At 38.9% G+C, this 20,255-nt stretch overlaps 1 long non-coding RNA gene across 1 annotated transcript in view; it reads left to right on the top strand.

Annotated features, from left to right (window-relative positions):
- LOC130840932 (uncharacterized) overlaps positions 1 to 20,255 on the top strand; it is a 42,270-nt gene that overhangs the window by 732 nt on the left and 21,283 nt on the right. Inside the window, exon 2 of the long non-coding RNA XR_009050093.1 lies at positions 339 to 377. This is a non-coding gene — a long non-coding RNA (uncharacterized LOC130840932). The remainder of the gene's footprint in view (positions 1 to 338; positions 378 to 20,255) is intronic.

The following is a 20,255-nucleotide window of genomic DNA, read 5'->3' as shown; positions in this document are numbered from 1 at the left end:
TTTGTAGAAACACTTTCTAGAGTCAGTCCAGTTGTCCATTCGTGTCCCGCAAGCCAAAGATTGAGTGTTAGTAAAATGTGCTCAAGAAATAACATTTTAGAGCATCTGAAAGTGTGGTGTGCTGAGAGATGCAGTGAGGGAAGGAAAATAATGTCAGCGAATTAACTGTCATTACCAGAAGCATTGATATTAGTTGAGAATATTACAGTCCATTAATGTAATAGAGTGTCAATGCACATTCAAGCATATTTGGTAATGCTGCAGTGTAAATGTAGTATCAATTTTAAAACCTTCTTATGTTAACAAAAAATATAGAAAAATACATCTCTATGTTCCAGGTGCTATGGATAACCTTAATGTCAACAACAACTTGTTAGGTAAGTGGTTTTCCCTTTTCACAGATGAAATCATTTAAGAGGTGAAATGACTTACCAAGTTCACATCTCTATAAGTGCTAGTGCCAGGAGTTAACCCAGTCTTCTAACTGGACTATGAGCCTCCCGACATCAGCTGTTTAATCTAGGCTCTGCCTTCTGATAGAAGTCAGTCAATATAAGTTAATTTCCAATATTTAATACGATTTAAATATTGTTGCATGTCAGGCAGGGAATGTAACATGGCCAAATGTAATCTTATCAATTTCTGAGCAGAATTTAAATCAATTCCTTAACAGGGAAAAAAAAAAGAGTCATGTTACAGGCATGTGGCAGCAAGCCTAGTGGTTTTATTTCTAAATCCAGCCCCCATTCCTCAAAGTCACCTATTTATATGTTGCCTCAGTCCCTGCCACACACACTCCCATCTCACACACAGACCCCACCTTCTTCCACAAGCTCTGGCTCTTGTGGTGTCTACCAAGACAAAGGACAAGGAATTTTTGACCATACTCTTCATGTCCCTTTGCAAATAGCTTAAGTGCAGTTTGGAGGATCTCCATGCTTTAACAAACTTTCTCTTTACCAAGGCCTGTTAATGTCTGTATCTTTGAGACATCTGCTACAGCTCCTCTTCTTACCCGCTTCTGGCCACTGCCACAACAATGTCAAGAGCTAAAACTTGATATTTTACTGCCTACTTGGTGCATTTTACATGTGTGATCTCATTTAATCCCCACATCTACTTTATGAGGAAGGTATTATTGCCTTTTTAAGGTGAGGAAAATGAAGCACAAAGAGGCTAGGTAATTTACCCACTCCTACCACAGTCTGAGGGGTGGGGCAGACCTGTCCTTAGTTGTTTTTTATCCTACATACAGGTCTCTGGTTTCCTCAAACAGATCTTTATGACCACCAAGCATTTTTACAACAAGAATACTTAAAGATAAGCTACACATAGAGAAATTGTATGGCCTTGAATTTTTGAGGTTCACTCATGCTTTTCAGGGACTTTATCTATTAATATAACATAAAAATATGAATAAACATTTGGGGAAAATGGGAAACATTTGTAAGAACTTTCAACTTGCTTCTTTCCCTTTTGTCTCTCCTGGAATTTTGGTTAATCCAGGAAAGTTTTAAAGCCCATTTTTAAAGTACATAGAGCTCAAAATGCTAATTCTTTTACATCTCACAATCAATTTTATTTTCTATGTAATTATTTTTGCAAATGTTTCCTTTCTTCGGAGAAGTTAAAATAGTCTTTAAAAGTATTTGAAAGTTCCTGCTACTCTCAATAGAAAAATATTAGCCAAATAAACCTCTAGAGAGAAGGAAAAGGAGACTTCTTGGCAGACTGGTATTCAAATGAAACGTAGGAGTTGTAAAGTAACAAATTATAAGTTATGGCTGATTAGAAATGTAGCCTAAAATATCAGCTCTCTGTAGCAATGCTTGAATCACATGTTGTTTTCTGAAAAATAGTTGTGCAACTTCACAGTCTTAACTATAGCACGCTCTCTAGAGTTTTCTAGCAGTAAATGCTGAAAACTATCCAAATATCTTAAGTATCCAGTTTACTTGTCTAATGTCAGTGAAATTGAGAAATGGAATATTATACCTCCTTCCAGCCCTCACTTGTTTTTAGCATGCCAATACTCAGTTATCAACCACATTACAACTTGTTTTTTACCCATTTCAAAATAATCTCAACCATCTGTTACTGTTGCTATATTATAATAATAATTACTAACAAGGACTACAGTTTGTTTGCTGTGCAGTTGACACTGTGCTGAATACCTTACATGAGTCATTTCCTTTAATTCTCAGAACAACATTATGGAGTAAATAATATTACTACCTCTACTCCCCTTTTACACATGGGGAAACTGTGGTTAAATGCCTCTCCCAAATTCACATTGCCTGGAAGAGTCCAGACAGTCTCACCTCACAGCCTGTTATGCTTGTGAGTGACATGATAGAGGGAACAGTCTTTCATCCTTACATGGCTACCATCTGTAGCAAGAGAAAACTATTATTCTATTATAACACTTTGGGAACACTGGATACAGTTATCATATAAATGTAAATAAGAGAATCTAATTTTTAGTATACTCTAAGTATATAATACATTTTTAAAACAAAAACAATAAAAGTTCTTATGAAGAAAAGGGCAAATCCTCTATCTCTAAGGATGAATTGCTAAATATAATATTGCAAGTCTAGGCTCTTGCTAAAGTTAGGATATCAAAGCTAAAAATAGAAATATTACACTATTTTGCCACCTCAAACTTTCTTAGGTTGATACTCTTGATTTTAAACTTCCCTTCCTTTTTTCTCCTATATCGTACTCTTAAAAAAAACACACACACACAGCTTTATTGAAACGTAATTCACACACCATATAATTCACCCATCTAAAGAATACTATTCAAAAGTTTTTAGCATGTTCACAGAGTTGTGCAACTATTACCATTATCTAATTTTGGAATATTTTTATCACTTCCAGAAGAAACCCATACTCATTAACTGTCACTCCCCATTCCTTCCACCCCCAGCCCTAGGCAAGCACTAATCTACTTTCTGTCTCATAGATTTGCCTATTCTGGACATTTCATATAAATGGAATCATGTGGTCTTTAGTTACTAGCTTCTTTCACTTAGCATAATATTTTCTAAATTCATCCATGTTGTTGCATTTATTGGTACTTCATTCCTTTTTATGAATGAATAATATTTCATTGTATAGATAGACTGCATTTTATTTATACATTCACCAATTGATAGACATTTGGGTTATTTCTGCTTTTTTGGCTATTAGGAATAATACTGTTATGAATATTTGTTTGCAGGATTTGTGTGGACATATGATTTCATATCTCTTGGATATGTATCTAGGAATGGAATTGCTAGGTCATATGGTAACTCTATGTTTAACATTTTTAGGAGCCAGGCTGTTTTCCAAAGAGGTTGCACCATTTTACAATCCCACTGACAATTATGATTACAGATTCTCCGCATCCTGTGTGTTTGTGTTTTGATAATAGCCATCCTAGTGGATGTGAAGTGGTATCTCATCGTAGTTTTGATTTGTATTTCCCTAATGGCTAATGATGTTGAGCATCTTTAACATGCTTATTGGCCATTTGTATATCTTCTTTGGAGAATGTCTATTTAGATCTTTGCTATTTTCTAACTAGTATATTTATTTTTAAATTACTGTTGAGTTGTAAGAATTCGTCATATATTCTAGATTAAGGGCCTTCTCAGTTATATGATTTGCATATTTTGTCCCAGTTCTGTGGGCTGACTTTTCACTTTGTTGGTGGTATCCTTTGCAGCATTAAAACTTTTTAATTTGGTGTGGTCTTTTGTGATGAAGTCCACTTTGTCTACTTTTCTTTTGTCACTTGTGCTGTTGTTGCCATATCTAACAAGCCTTTACCTAACCCAAAATCTCAAAGATTTACTCCTATGTTTTCTAAAAGTTTTATAGATTTTTAGAATCTCACATTTAGGCCTATAATCCATTTAAAATTAATTTTTTGTTTGATGTATTCCCCTTCCTTTTAAATTAATGTTGATTATGTCAAACCAAAAGAAAAACCTTAGAAGAGAAAATATTGTTATTTTTCATCTTACTCTTTTAAAAACATTTTATTTTGGACATTACAATAAATAGCAAGTTTTTAGGTTTAAATACATTCAATGAAGTTCCAAATGCATTTGTATAAACCCCTTTGAAAACAGAAAATATATTTCACACTTAATACTATTTATTCTTTCTCATAGTAAACATTTAACTCAACAACAATTTATTGAACATCCACTTGGGTGTTCAGCACTGTTCTGAGCCCTAAGGATTTTGTGGTGAACAAAACAGGCGAGGCCCTCTGCTTCATAGAGTTTACATACTGGTGGAAAGAAGCAAAGAATAAACAAGTAAGTAAATATGTCACTGACATCGTTTTCAGAGAGTGATAGGTACCATGAGAGCATAATGTGAGGGAGGGACAACTTTTTTGGATTGTATGGTCAGAAAGCCTCTAAGCTAAGGCCTGAACAATGAGAAGAGATCAGCCTTGCAGAGATTTAAAGAAAAAGCCAGAGAAACAGCAAGCAAGACAATATGAAGTAGCAAGGAGCTTGTAGACTCCAAGACAAAAAACAAAAGCAAAAACAAAAATCTCTGAGTGTCTGTAGCCAGATGAGCGTGAAGTTGGAGTGGTGAATTGCAAGACAGATCTTACACTGAATACGAAGGTAATTTTAGTCTGTGTGTGCTTTCAAATTGCTTCCAATTTTCTCTACCAAGAAGAATCCCTCAACTAATATGGTAATAAAGCTTCAAATTTAAAATATTCTGTAATCAAAATTCTCATTTGTTATTCTAAAAGAAGCCAGATCCACATTCTTGAAGTTTTAACCTGATACTTTAGGCATTGAGAGGGCAAAGGCAATCTTATTATTGATCCAAAACTTTTTCAGTAAAAGTTCCCCCTCCGTACTCTGACTGTTCTTGGCTTCTGTGAAGTAGGCTAGAGGTTAACAATACCAAAGTTTGTTGGCAGAAGGTTTCTTCATGGTAATATCATATTATTTACCAGGAGCTACTGAAAAACTGAAGCAGTACATGTGCAGGTGGTATCCCTAAAATTGAAAAATTAGAAGAGATAATTATAAGTGCAATGCTCAGACATAATAAGCACTGAATGAATAGGAGCTTATCGCGATAGCTTAAACTGATCTTCAAAGACACTACTCTTGATTGCTGACTGGAATTTCTTAGGTTTCTGCTGCTCCCAGAAGAAATAAATGGTGAGGATGAAGGAGATGGATCCTTGTGGCTGACATTCACATGCAGAGATCATGTGTAGACATTTTGGAGCCAATTATATGTGTGCAGAGATCTCAGGTCAGGCAGAGACACAGGAGTGAGGGCTACAAGCCCTTCCCACCCACCATTACCACAGGAAGTTTCTTCCTCTGGTGCCAACTTTGTAAACATTGGGTTTGAGTTTATTTTTTTTTAATTTTTTTATTTTTATAATAAATTTATTTATGTATTGGCTGTGTTGGGTCCTTGTTGCTGCACACGGGCTTTCTCTAGTTGTGGCAGGCGGGGTCTACTCTTCATTGTGGTGCATGGGCTCCTCATTTTGGTGGCTTTTCCTGTTGCAGAGCACAGGCTCTAGGCACGCAGGTTTCAGTAGTTGCAGCACACAGGCTCAGTAGTTGTGGCTCACAGGCTCTAGAGTACAGGCTCAGTAGTTGTGGCACACGGGCTTAGTTGCCCCTCGGCATGTGGGATCTTCCTGGACCAGGGCTTGAACCTGTGTCCCCTGCATTGGCAGGCAGATACTTAAACAGTGCGCCATCTAGGAATTCCCAAGTTTTTTTTAAATGAAAAGTTTCTAAGGCATTCAAAAGACTAAGGACCACTGCTGTCCGGCATGAACCTCTGATCATGTCTTATTTTTCTAATCTCAGAGTACAATGATCAAGCTTACTATGTGCCAGGCACTGTACTAGGTGCTTTACATGCTTGTGTTATTATATAACAAACTTTGAGGTAGGATTGTTATCTACGCTAAACATGAAACCAACAAATAGTAGAAACTAGATTTGAATTCATTCCCATCCAGCTCCAAAAATTCATGTTCTTTCTGTTATGCCACCTGTACTCCTCAAACTATTCCAACTAAGTACCCATCATAGCTATAAGGATATCACTTTTGAGGGCAGTGTAGGATATTCTGCCCTTCCATTCTGTTCTAGACAGTCATCACATTCTAATAGTTCTTCCTATTATCTCCCAAATATCTCTTCTTCTTCATCCCCGTGGCCAGCACTCCAGTGCAGGCCTTCATTTCTCTCTAGGAGTATCATTGTGGTCAGGAGTTCAAATCTCATCAGGTTTGGATTATCTGATCATATTACTCCAAGACTCAACAGCTTTTCATGGCTCCCTGTTACTTACAGGGTAAAGTCCAAAATCCTCAGCAAAGAACTGAAGGCCTTTAATAATCTGGTGATATCTTCTTTCCAGCTTCCTCACCTTCTTCCTGCCGCCCACCCCATGCACCCTATTCCTTAAGCCATATAGAACTGCTCACTATCCCATGCACATGCTGCATGCCCTTTATATACCTTACAGTTCTTATCCTGTTCTAGTAATATGTGGCAAATTCTTTCTCATCCACCAGGTCTTACCTTGAGTTCACTTCCTGTAAGAAACCTTCTCTGACCCTCAAATGTCATGACCCTCCACCCTCTCTTGTGCTCTAATATAACTCATTTCTACTCTATTTGCAGTACTTATTACACTACATTGTCATTATTTGTCTATTTACCTTTTCTAGTAGTTTGTAAATATTTGCAGTGGGGTGTTTTGTTTAGCTTTTATGCCCCCCAGTGCCTGGTGCTTAGCACATGAATGGACTATTGAATGTGCCCTATATTTCTCACTAGATTTTAAGTGCTTTTTAAAAAAATGTTTATTTATTGGCTGCAGTGGGTCTTCATTGCTGCGTGAGGGCTTTCTGTAGTTGCGGAGAGTGGACAGTGCTCAGGCTTCTTATTGTGGTGGCTTCTCTTGTTGTGGAGCACAGGCTCTAGGCAAATGGGCTTCAGTAGTTGCGGCTTGTGGGCTCAGTAGTTGTTGCGCACAGGCTTAGTTGCTCTGTGGCATGCGGGATCTTCCCGGACCAGGGCTCGAACTCATGTCCCCTGCATTGGCAGACGGATTCTTAACCATTGCGCCACCAGGGAAGCCCTTAAGTGCTTTTATTTCCAGTGCCTAGCATACTTCTATTTCCTAAATAGCTGTTCAATGATACTTTGTGCTTATTGAGCATTTACTGTGTGCCAGGCATGGTGGTAAGTATTTAATATAGATTAACTCATTTTAAATTCATAATAATTGTGTGAGGTCAATGTTATCATTAACCCATTTTACATAAGAGACCTGAGGCACAGAAAGATTCACTAACGAGCTGTGTGACCTTGAGCAAGTAAATGACAAAGCCACAATTCAAACAAAGTGGTTTGGTTCCAATGTCCGCACTCTGATCCTGTGCTGTATTGCCTGTGTGTGTGTCTGTCAAGTGAGAAAATGAATAAATAGAATCCTTTCCATCCTCTACTGGAGCAGAAGCCCAGGAGACATTAGCCTATTTAAGGAGGGAAGATAGAAAACCCGTTAGAAACTGGAATGCACTTAATTTCTCATGGGAATAATGTCAGATTTTGTTGGGATTGGTTGAAATACTGTGGAAACTTCAGGCATATTACAGGCAGTGTAAGCAATTGTGAGTTGGCCAGTCACGCTGGGAGGTGATAGAGGCCGGTCTTGATCCTGGGGCTGTGAAAAAAAAAAGGCTCTCCCATCAAACCCCACTGATACAGCCATGTGACCTGAAGCCTGGTTCTTAACTTCTCTAAGCCTGAGGTTTCTTATCTGTTAAATAGGAATGTAATTGTTAGAGATCTCTTAGGATTGTGAGGGTTCAATAAGTTAACACTTGTAAAATACTTAAAGCAAGGCATGTAGTTCAGTGCTTTAAAGAAAAAAAAAGGAAAAGAATAGTAAGGAGGAAAAAGTTTTTCTTGGGGAGGGTCACTAAAGCCAAATAATCATTTCAGTGGTTTGTGAATAGCTGCCAGCACCTTTCTAAATGAACAGAAGAGGGAAGAGCAAGCATCCAAACTTAAGCCAATCCTGCTACTTTTTATCAAGTTTGGAAATTAAATGTTAGGAAAGAGAAGGTCATTGTAAACATTTGCTAAAGGGAAATGTTGGGGACACAGCAAAAATAAATACTCACCTTAGAGATTCTCCAAAGCTAATTAAGAGGCACCTCTCCAATATTGATACTTACAGAATACCTCTCTTTTGAGGAATTTAAACAGCTTTTAAAATTAGAACTTCTCTAGTTCAAGGGAATTCTGAATTCTGTTAATTTTAAGGGCTCTGTTTCTTCCTTTCTCTCAATCACCTTTACCCCCTTTCCCCTCCAGCTACAAAATTTCCCTCACAAACAGCTTTTTTTTTTTTAATTTTTATTTATTTATTTATTTTTTTGGGGGGGTTCACCAGGTTCAATCATCTGTTTTTATACACATATCCCCGTATTCCCTCCCTTCCTTGACTCCCCGCCCTCAAGTCCCCGCCACCCTCCCTGCCCCAGTCCTCTAAGGCATCTTCCATCCTCAAGTTGGACTCCCTTTGTTATACAACTTCCCACTGACTATTTTACAGTTGGTAGTATATATATGTCTGTGCTACTCTCTCGCTTCGTCTCAGCTTCCCCTTCACCCCCCCACCCACTCCCATACCTCGAGTTCTCCAGTCCATTCTCTGTATCTGCATCCTTGTTCTTGTCACTGAGTTCATCAGTACCATTTTTAGATTCCGTATATGTGAGTTAGCATACAATATTTGTCCTTCTCTTTCTGACTTACTTCACTATGTATGACAGATTGTAGTTCTATCCACCTCATGACATATAGCTCCATCTCATCCCTTTTCATAGCTGAGTAATATTCCATTGTATATATATGCCACATCTTCTGTATCCATTCATTTGTTGATGGGCATTTAGGTTGCTTCCATGTCCTGGCTATTGTAAATAGTGCTGCAATAAACATTATGGTACAAGTTTCTTTTGGGATTATGGTTTTCTTTGGGTATATGCCCAGGAGTGGGATTACTGGATCATATGGTAGTTCTATTTGTAGTTTTTGAAGGAACCTCCAAATTGTTTTCCATAGTGGCTGTACCAAGTTACAGTCCCACCAACAGTGCAGGAGAGTTCCCTTTTCTCCACACCCTCTCCAACATTTGTTCTTTCCAGACTTTGTGATGATGGCCATTCTGATTGGTGTGAGGTGATACCTCATTGTGGCTTTGACTTGCATTTCTCTGATGATGAGTGATGTTGAGCATCTTTTCATGTGTTTGTTGGCCATCTGTATGTCTTCTTTGGAGAAATGTCTATTTAGGTCTTCTGCCCATTTGTGGATTGGGTTCTTTGCTTTTTTGGTATTAAGCTTCATGAGCTGCTTGTATATTTTGGAGGTTAATCCTTTGTCCGTTGTTTCATAGGCAACTATTTTTTCCCATTCTGAGGGTTGCCTTTTAGTCTTGTTTATGGTTTCTTTAGCTGTGCAAAAGCTTTTAAGTTTCATGAGGTCCCATTCGTTTATTCTTGATTTTATTTCCCTGATTCTAGGAGGTGGGTCAAAAAGGATCTTGCTTTGATGGATGTCATAGAGTGTTCTGCCTATGTTTTCCTCTAGGAGTTTTATGGTGTCTGGCCTTACATGTAGGTCTTTAATCCATTTGGAGTTTATTTTTGTGTATGGTGTTAGGAAGTGTTCTAATTTCATTCTTTGACATGTTGCTGTCCAATTTTCCCAGCACCACTTATTGAAGAGGCTGTCTTTTTTCCATTGTATACTCGTGCTTCCTTTGTCAAAGATAAGGTGCCCATATGTGTTTGGGCTTACTTCTGAGTTCTCTATTCTATTCCATTGATCGTCCTTTCTGTTTTTGTGCCAGTACCATACTGTCTTGATCACTATGGCCTTGTAGTATAGTTTGAAGTCAGGAAACCTGATTCCACCAACTCCATTTTTCCTTCTCAAGATTGCTTTGGCTATTCGGGGTCTTTTGCGTTTCCATACAAATTGTAAGATTTCTTGCTCTAGTTCTGTGAAAAATGCCATTGGTAATTTGATCGGGATTGCATTGAATCTGTAAATTGCTTTGGGTGGTACAGACATTTTCACGATGTTGATTCTTCCAATCCAGGAACATTGTATGTCCCTCCATCTGTTTGTGTCGTCTTTGATTTCTTTCATCAATGTCTTAAAGTTTTCTGCATACAGATCTTTTGCCTCCTTAGGCAGGTTTATTCCTAGGTATTTGATTCTTTTCGTTGCAATGGTGAATGGGAGAGTTTCCTTAATTTCTCTTTCTGCTCTTCCGTTGTTAGTGTATAGGAATGCAAGAGATTTCTGCACATTAATTTTGTATCCTGCTACTTTACTAAACTCTTCAATTAGTGCTAGCAGTTTTCTGGTAGAGTCTTTAGGGTTTTCTATATATGATATCATGTCATCTGCAAAGAGTGACAATTTTACTTCTTCTTTTCCAATTTGGATTCCTTATATTTCTTTTTCTTCTCTGATTGCTGTGGCTAAAACTTCCAAAACTATGTTGAATAATAGTGGTGAGAGGGGACACCCTTGTCTTGTTCCTGTTCTTAGAGGGAATTCTTCCAGTTTTTCCCCATTGAGAATGATGTTGGCTTTTGGTTTTTCATATATGGCTTTTATTATGTTGAGGTAATTTCCTTCTATGCCCATTTTCTGGAGAGCTTTTATCATAAATGGATGTTGAACTTTGTCAAAAGCTTTTTCTGCATCTATTGAAATGAACATATGGTTTTTATCCTTCAGTTTGTTGATATGCTGTATCACGTTGATTGATTTGCGTATATTGAAGAATCCTTGCATCCCAGGGATAAACCCCACTTGATCATGGTGTAGGATTTTTTTAATGTGCTGTTGCAGTCTCTTAGCTAATATTTTGTTGAGGATTTTTGCATCTATATTCATCAGTGATATTGGTCTGTAGTTTTCTTTTTTTGTGACATCTTTGCCTGGTTTTGGTATCAGGGTGATAGTGGCCTCGTAGAATGAGTTTGGGAGTGCTCCGCCTTCTGCAATATTTTGGAAGAGTTTGAGAAGGATAGGTGTTAACTCTTCTCGAAATGTTTGATAGAATTCGCCCATGAACCCATCTGGTCCTGGGCTTTTGTGTGTTGGGAGATTTTTAATCACTGCCTCAATTTCTGTACTTGTGATTGGTCTGTTCATGGTTTCTATTTCTTCCTGGTTCAGTCTTGGAAGATTGTATTTTTCTAAGAATGTATCCATTTCTTCCAGGTTATCCAATTGATTGGCATATAGTTGCTTGTAGTAGTCTCTCATGATGTTTTGTATTTCTGAGGTGTCCATTGTTACTTCTCCTTTTTCATTTCTAATTCTGTTGATTTGCATCTTCTCCCTTTTTTTCTTGATGAGTCTGGCTAATGGTTTATCAATTTTGTTAATCTTCTCAAAGAACCAACTTTTAGTTTTATTTATTTTTCTTATGGTCCTCACAAACAGCTTTTTAAGATTCATTTCCACTAGTAAAATCCCTGAGTTCTTTTTTGTTTATTTTGAGAGGAAATGGTTAAGAATGAAAGTAAAAGAAAACAAATACTCAGTCCCTTGGCTGCCTGCCAGGAAAAATGCCAAATGTCAGATGAGAGGCCTTGCTGAAAGCTACCCAGCCACAAGCAGCAGGGATTGGCCCACCACAAGATAATCCTCCAGGGAAATTTATACCAATGGCCTAAAAACTGGATGGCTTTAGGAACTCTTCAACAAGGTCTTAAACCAGACTTGATAGTAAAATATTAGGATCTTAAGCTCCCAAATCAGTCACTAAACAAGAGCCTGAGATCTCAGGTCACACACAAAGGATTCAAATATGTGAATGCTTTATTCTGTCTAGGAGGCCATATAACACAATGGTGAAACACAGGCCCTAAGGCTAAAGAGACCTGTGTTTGGATCCTGGCCCACTATTTACCTCCTTGATGATTTTGCACAAATTGCTTATTCTCACCAAACTACTATTTCTTCATCTATAATGTCAGAAATAAAATAGTACTCATCTCAGAAGGTTGAGTGAGAATTAAATCAAAAGCCCCTAACACATTTAAGTACCCTGCTCAATACATTTTAATTACCCACTACTACTGGTTTTGTCAGCCCTGAACATTGAAAGGTGTAAACCACACCTTCTAATACAGAGGCTTCAGGACCATGGCACTCTTAGCGTGTTTTCATTATATCTACATCAGTAAGTAACCCCAGAGGATCAAGGTAGGTCTAATAACTCAACCACGAGTTTGGCAAAAGGAACCTAAAAGATAAAAACCTAAATCAAAGACAAGTGATATACTTGTTAATAATGGTAACTATTTGAACACCTAATACATTATCCTGCTTCATCATCACAATAGCCCCAAGGGAGTATCATTAGTCCTACTTTACAAATAAAGAAACTGAAGCTCTCAGTTTCCCCTACCTAATAGGTGCTGGAATTGGGATTTGCCGAAGGATTATCAAACACTGCACCTTCTTTCCTTTCATCTCTACTATAAGACGTTTTAGTTGAAAGCTGCAAGATTTAGCAGTGTAACCTAAAAAAGCTCGATATTTTTGCTCAACATGAAATGTGGCAAAACCTCAAAAAGTAGTTCCTCCTAGCAGTCCCTACCCCACCTCAAGATCAGAACCTGCATTAAGCACATCTCTCATCCCCCAGGCACATACTTGGTTTGAAGAGATTTTGAGCAAGCCCCACTTTAATCATATTAGGCAGACACCAAAAAACAGGGCTGATATCCCAAAGCAGTCTTATCTAGCCACACTTGGTCATGAATGCCTGCCAACAAGGTAGAGCTTTCAGGGAAGCCTGAAAGAAGCCGAGCACTCAAGACAAAGCAATGGGGTACCCCCAAATAGTCCTGTGGCAGAGTGTATTTTCCAAAGATGAGCAGAACAATGTCTCATCCCATGTGTTCTCCTGCAATGTGATCTTGCAACTCCCCATCAAGAGGCGGAGTCCAATGCACTTGCCCTTGAGTCTGGGCTGGTCTTCAATGACTCGCTTCACCAACAGAATGTGTTGCAAGTGATATTCTGGTTTTTCCAAGGCTGAGTCTTAAGAAGCATTTCAGCTTGTACCTGGATCCCATGGACCCCTCACTCTTGAGATACTGTCTCTAAGAAATTCAGGCCACACAGAGAAGTCATATGTGGGGATTTCAGGTGACAGCCCCAGTGGAACTCCCAGTCAACAACCAGCATCAGCTAGCAGTGAATGAGGCATCTTAGACATCCAGCCTAGTCAAGTCTTCAGATAACTGCAGCCTTAGCCAGGACCAGCTCTGTAATTTGTAAGGCCCAGTGCAAAATGAAAATTCTGGGCTCCTCAAAAAGTAGTAAGAGAATCAAGACGGCAACAGCAGGACATTGAATCAAGCATAAGGCCCTTCTAAGAAGGGGCCTTGTGTGACTGTGTAGGTCACAGCCACGAAGCCCACCCTGGCCCTAGTAGACTCTGACTGCAACCAGTTGAGAGATCCTAAGTGAGAACTTCCCAGCTGAACTCAGTCAACCCACGGAACAATGATAAATTATTTCAGTTCATTAAGTCTTGAGGTGGTTTGTTATGCAGGAATAGATCATGAGAACATTCCGGCAGAACAACTGCAGGTAGCCCTAACCAAAAAAAATGCTAAAGGTAACAAGTCTATGAAAGGATCCTCTGCTGAAATATACACAGAAAGTTGATTTTATAGAATAAAACACATAAATCCCAGATCCAGGAGTAAGGCTTGCCTGGGGTCAGAAATTTTTCTCCTTTGGGCAGACTCTGGGAGAAGAAGGCATGCAGTATAGCTGCCTCAGAAACAGCTGAAAGAATTTAATGGCATTACCATTAAAGATAAAAGTCAAACAAAATACGAATAAAGTGTACTCTGCAATTAGATTTATTGCAGCAACGGAAAGAAGTTAAAAATGAGGGAGCCAAACCATTTTGGTTATCTCTCTAAGGTATCTGGGAGAATGAAAACGTTTTCTGGGGATGCATGAATAGTTTGATTTTCTAAAAAAGTGAGAAAGTTGAATTCTGCAAACAACAGCTTATTTATTAATACTTCCAATGATCATCCTGGGCTAGATTCTGGAATAACATGTTCAAGGAATAGTTTGTGAAGTACTGAAAGAGGAAGAACTGATCATTGGATCCCACACTGATTCATTAGGAATAACTCATGGTGGACACAGGGCTTTGGCACATAGCAGGTCATCAAAAAATACTTGCTGTATGAACTAATTTTGTTTCATTTTTTGATGGAGTTACCACATATTTCGTAAGGAATTCAAGGCATTTAGCAAAGCATTTCATGAATTTCTTGAGGGGAAGAGAGAGAAATGTGGGCCACAGGATAGTGGAGTTAGGTGATTTGTAACTGATTAAACAATCAGTTACAAACGCTTTGTAAAAGACAGAAGGAATAGACTACCTGGGCTATCTAGCATGGTGGAATAAAGCATAGATTTTAACATCATTGTTCTACCATTTGTTAGCTGTAAGATTTTGGGCAAGTTACATAATTTCTCTCAACCTCAGTCTCCTTGCCTGCAGAGAGGGAATAACATCCCACATGGGATAGGCATGAAGTAGTTAAACAGAAAACCCCAGGTCAGGGAGAACCAGGGCAGGTGGTTCCTCTGTTAGGGAGACAATTACAGTGAGAGGCAGGAAACAACCCAAGGGGAAAAGGTTTTTGAGTAAGAGGAGAGTCTTCCGGGCAGCACTGGGCTCAGAAGACAGTCTTCTTTTCAACAGACTTTAGAGCCAGAGGTGCCTAACAGCTTATCCTTCCACCATGGATCTGAGAAGAGTCCCTGGCATTCTAGAGCCTTCAGAGGGATTTTTGACTGGAGGGAGAGTCATGGCTCCTGATATGTGTGGTTCTTTTCTATTATTACTATGTACAGAAACAAAACATAAGAGTAATATAAATTCAGCAATAGAAATACACAATGCAGGGAAACCCCATGCTTGAAAGACCCAATTTTGGGCAGCTTCAGAGACTGAGAGTTCTTTGTAGTTGGCAGATCAGCATTAAAATAGAAAAGCAAACAATCCCGGGACAGTCCAGGAGGCCTGACACAGGGCCTGGGCTTCACATTCAAAACCCTCCAGTGCAGACTTTTGATGTTATTTCCAAATGAGGTTATATATTTGATTGTCTTAGAGGTATATTTACAGAATTGAAAGTGGGTTATGTTCATAATGCAATTTTAAACTTGTTTCATTGCTGGACCATACCACCTGTAATGTGTTATCAATTAACATTTTTAATATTATTACTAAACCTAAAAAGACAATTCTGTAATTATTTTGTGCATAGCTTTTATCATATGTTAACAAAACTGTTACCAAAAACCACTTAATGTAAACAGGACCACAATTTCTGTAACTCTATTTTAGCATTTTTAAAAAACATACCAAGATTCTCAAAAACCACACATGGCCTGGGCTTCTCTCAGCCTCTGAGAGAAGGTAGACGAAAGCCAGGTTCAGAATCATGACAGTAAAAGTGGATAACTCAGGCCAAGACAGCATAGGTGCCACTCCCTGGCTGAATTTCTCCAGAATCAGAGATAAGACTTGGCAACGCTAGCCTCAGCTTTATGAGTTACCATTTGTGTGCTTGGAGGCTCTCCCTCGGTAGACACTAGTTTTCACCCTTTAAAAGGGGGGGAAGTGTTATACTTAATGCAGGAAAATATCTCAGAGATCATGATGTCCAACATCTAACCCCTTAACATAAAAATGTTATGCAGCTATTAACGCCTGGATGGAGAAATGTGGTCCTCAATTCCTCATCTAAAACCTTTGGAGCCAGAGGTTTTCAGAATTCAGAATTTTTCAGATTTAAGAAGGATAATATGTGCATATAAAGTATATTATGTAACACTGTAGTGGGGTATACAGCAGTCCTGTAATTGTAATCAAACATTTTTTCTGCAGCAAAACGTATGAATATTCATACTAAGTGGGAAATAAATACTATAAATAGCCACATAACATACGAGCTCAGTTCGAGTTTTGCCACTAAAAGAATTCAGATCAGATTATGTCTTGCCAGGAGTGAGTTACAAAACTAAACCAAACCAAACTAAACACTACCAACTTTCAGCTTTTAGAACTTTTCTAAAGATTTGTTATTCACTTAACCCCAGTCCCACTCCAAAGGTATGTCTTCATATTAAATGGAATTTATGTTATCCAAATCTGTTTCAATAATATCAATAGTTAACAAACTGTACATTTATCATGTTAGAATATGCCTTGCCCTTTGCTTTTTCATCACTGATCATTTGTGTTTTTGTTTTTTCTCTTATAAGTTCCCAGGGTGAAAGAAGTCTTTCAGATACGGAAAAGGAAAGGTAGCTAGTAATTGCAAAACTAATTTTCCATATACATGGATACCATGCTATTTTTAAACACCAAAACACCAGCATATTTGTTAGTATATTTTTTTAAAAGCTGAAATTGAATCACTTCTTTTGGGGGATATATCCAAAGAATTACACACTACATTAAAATCTCAAGTCAGACAAGGTTACTGTATTCTGACCATATCACTCCTTAAAAACTCTTCCAAGCATTGTTAACTTTGTTTTAAATTTCCATTTCCCAGCTTTCCAGAGAGGTTGGCAGCTTTTCTAATGTTTATTAGGCATTTGTACCTGCCCCCCGCCCCCCCACCACACCACCAGCCTGTTTCTGTCTGAGGGAGTCCTTTTAGAATGCATGCTAGGGAGGGTGAGTGGTGGGTGGAGGTGGGTTACAGAAAGTATATAGGTGATGGTCTAGGGGATGGGGAGGATGGGATTAGAAGAGGAAATGGGAAGAAAGTAGAGAGGGGAGGAAAGTGTCGGGTCCAATTCTTGTCTTGTGCTTGGAGCCTAACTACCTTTTCTTCCATGGGGCTGCCTTTCCTCAACACGCCTTTCTTTCGTTTTACAGAGTCAGATTCATTTTCTCATGACCCGATTCTAGCATACTCCTAGGATAACTTGTTTTCATTGTGATCTTCTTAGGCATAGGCATCCTCCCAGAAGAGAGTAAAGGCTCAAAGGTAGAGATGCTCAGTCCTAGACCCTGGTCTTTTCCACATGGAAGAACATCTGAGGACCAAGTGTAGAGACAATGAGAATATATCTTAGTCAAGTACAGAGATACTAATCTTGTCATTTTGCTCTGGTGTTGCAATCCCTGCAGTTTTGAGTACTCATTATACTCAAGAACTGACATTTGCCACCAGTTTCCTAGGATACCAAATGATATCCTAGTAGGAAAGTCACCATGGGCCTGCTTCAGTGTCTCTGACTGTCTTCACTAATCTACACAGATAAAGAACATACTCTGAAGGCAGGCTGAGACACCTTGAAGTAGGTATTTAGCCTCCTTGAGTTTTATCATCTATAAAATGTAGATTTAAAATACCCACTGCCTGGGGACTTCCCTGGGGGCGCAGTGGTCAAGAATCCACCTGCCAATGCAGGGGACACGGGTTTGAGCCGTGGTCTGGGAAGATCCCACATGCTGCAGAGCAACTAAGTCCATGCACCACAACTGTTGAGCCTGCGCTCTAGAGCCCTTGAGCCACAACTACTGAGTCCACGCGCCACAACTACTGAAGCACGTGTGCCTAGAGCCCGTGATCTGCAGCAAGAGAAGCCACCACAATGAGAAGCCCACACACCGCAACAAAGAGTAGCCCCTGCTGTCCGCAACTAAAGAAAGCCCGTGTGCAGCAACGAAGACACAACACAGCCAAAAACAAATTAATTAATTAAAAAATAAATAAAATACCCACTGCCTATAAATTGGTGTGTAGTAGAGATAAAGAATGTAGTGTATCTAGGGCAGTGGCAATGCACATTAAATGTTTAAAATGTTATTTCATTTTTCTCTCCTTATAGGAACTTGTGGCCCCAGCACACTGATGCAGAAGTTATAGAAGGTACATAAGGGAAAGGAGAAATATGCGGCCCCATATTTACAGGTCATCTTAGCTAGACCTAAAGAGAAAATTGACCAATATATCTTTTTAGATATGAAAAGTCTTGGAAGGGGAGAAAAGGACAATTTACTAGAATCTAATTGTTTTCCCCAGTTTATCTGACACTTCAGACACATCCCTTGCCTTTATCTCATTTTTATTACCTTCATGACTCTTCTAACAGAAACATGCCACAGCAAAACAGCAACAGAGTATCATCTTTGCGATCTTCCCTGAAGGCAGTGGGGCATGAGGTCGATGATTAGTGACCAGCCTGGAATCAGATAGACTTCTTTCCAGTCCCAGCTGCGCCATTTATTGTGTGACTATGGACAAATCTCAAAGCCTCTATTTCATTATCAGTAAAATAGTATAATCTTACCTAACTCATAAGGTCATTAATTTGCTCATCAGTTTTCTTTAGCACTCCCCTGCTAGGCACTGTATTAGATGTTGAGGATAGATAGTTAACAAAACAAGATCCCAACCTTCTACACCTTGCATTCTAATGAGAGACAAGAACATACCAAGAAACTTAGTTATGTCAGATGGTGACTATGAAAAACACAAAGCCAAGTAAAAGCACTAGGGGGTGAGGGAGTAGGTTATTCTTATAGGTGAAAAGCCCCCATTAGTAGGTGCCCTTTGGGTAGAGACTAAAGAAAATGAAAGAGTAAGGTGTATTCTAGGCTGTTGTAAGATTTAAATGAGATAATGCTGATAAAATCTTAGCACAGTATCTGGAATACACTGGGTGCTATATCAATATTAGCTGTTTAGATTATTAAAGAAGGTATTGCATTACAGGAAAGGTCAAAAGTTTTCTAGTTCCACCTAAGACACTCCTGAGGGACTCTTAACCATTGTGAAAGATGGGGGTGATGGCTTTGGGGACTTTTTATACATACATTTTATTGCTAGCAATAAAATGTCAATTCTAAGAGCAAAAGTAGGAGTGGGATGTTTTAAGCCAGCAAAAAAGAGTGTGGGGTAAGATATACTCCATAGAAAAGTATTCAGATTCAGATTCTCTGAAACAAATATTCTCTATTCTGCAGTTTGCATGTGTGCTAAACTATTCCCCCTCATCAACAATAATAATGGCAATGATGACATTAATTGTGCTGTTTATAGGTTTGTAAAAGCTTTTCTTTCAAAGACCTCAAGTGTTTTATGGACATGACCTAATTCACCCTCACAACTGCCCCAAAGGTGGTCTAGTCTCATTTAATACATGAGGAAGCTGAGGTTTAAAGAAGCTAAGTAACTTCTTCAAGGTTAAAGAATTATCTAGGCAACTCTGATCTGCATCCCAGACTTAATTTTTAGGTGAGGTCCCTTTTTACCTGCTCTTCATCTCTCTGGATCTCTGAGATGACTAGGTGGGTGCAATGAAAGGAAGCCATGATGTCAGATGTCAGAGTGCCCACCCCTGCTCGTCACATGGTCAGGAATCAGTAAGAGAGTGTGTGTGTGTGTTTAAAGCTCTTTAAGAAGGAACTTCTTTAATGTTACCAAAATATTAACTATCTGGCACACTTCTCTGGTCTCTGGTAACTACCTCATGGTTATATGTCAAGATGGTATCAGCAAATACAAACCTTGGTTGATGAGAGAGGCCTAGTTTGGAAATACCCATATGCTTTAATTTTTTTTTTAATTTTATTTATTTATTTATTATTTTTGGGGGGGTACACCAAGTTCAGTCATCTGTTTTTATACACATATCCCCGTATTCCCTCCCTCCCTTGACTCCCCCCCCCCACCCTCCCTCGAGTCCCCCCCACCCTCCCCGTCCCAGTCCTCTAAGGCATCTTCCATCCTCGAGTTGAACTCCCTTTGTTATACAACAACTTCCCACTGGCTATCTGTTTTACAGTTGGTAGTATATATATGTCTGTGCTACTCTCTCGCTTCGTCTCAGCTTCCCCTTCACCCCCCACCCACTCCCAAACCTCGAGTTCTCCAGTCCCTTCTCTGTACCTGCATCCTTGTTCTTGTCACTGAGTTCATCAGTACCATTTTTAGATTCCGTATATGTGAGTTAGCATACAATATTTGTCTTTCTCTTTCTGACTTACTTCACTCTGTATGACAGACTGTAGGTCTATCCACCTCATTACATATAGCTCCATCTCATCCCTTTTTATAGCTGAGTAATATTCCA

This window comes from Hippopotamus amphibius, chromosome 1 (assembly GCF_030028045.1).
Source record: "Hippopotamus amphibius kiboko isolate mHipAmp2 chromosome 1, mHipAmp2.hap2, whole genome shotgun sequence".
NCBI lineage: Eukaryota > Metazoa > Chordata > Mammalia > Artiodactyla > Hippopotamidae > Hippopotamus > Hippopotamus amphibius.
Note: the sequence above shows the minus strand (reverse complement) of the source record. Positions and strands in the feature narration are given on the sequence as shown.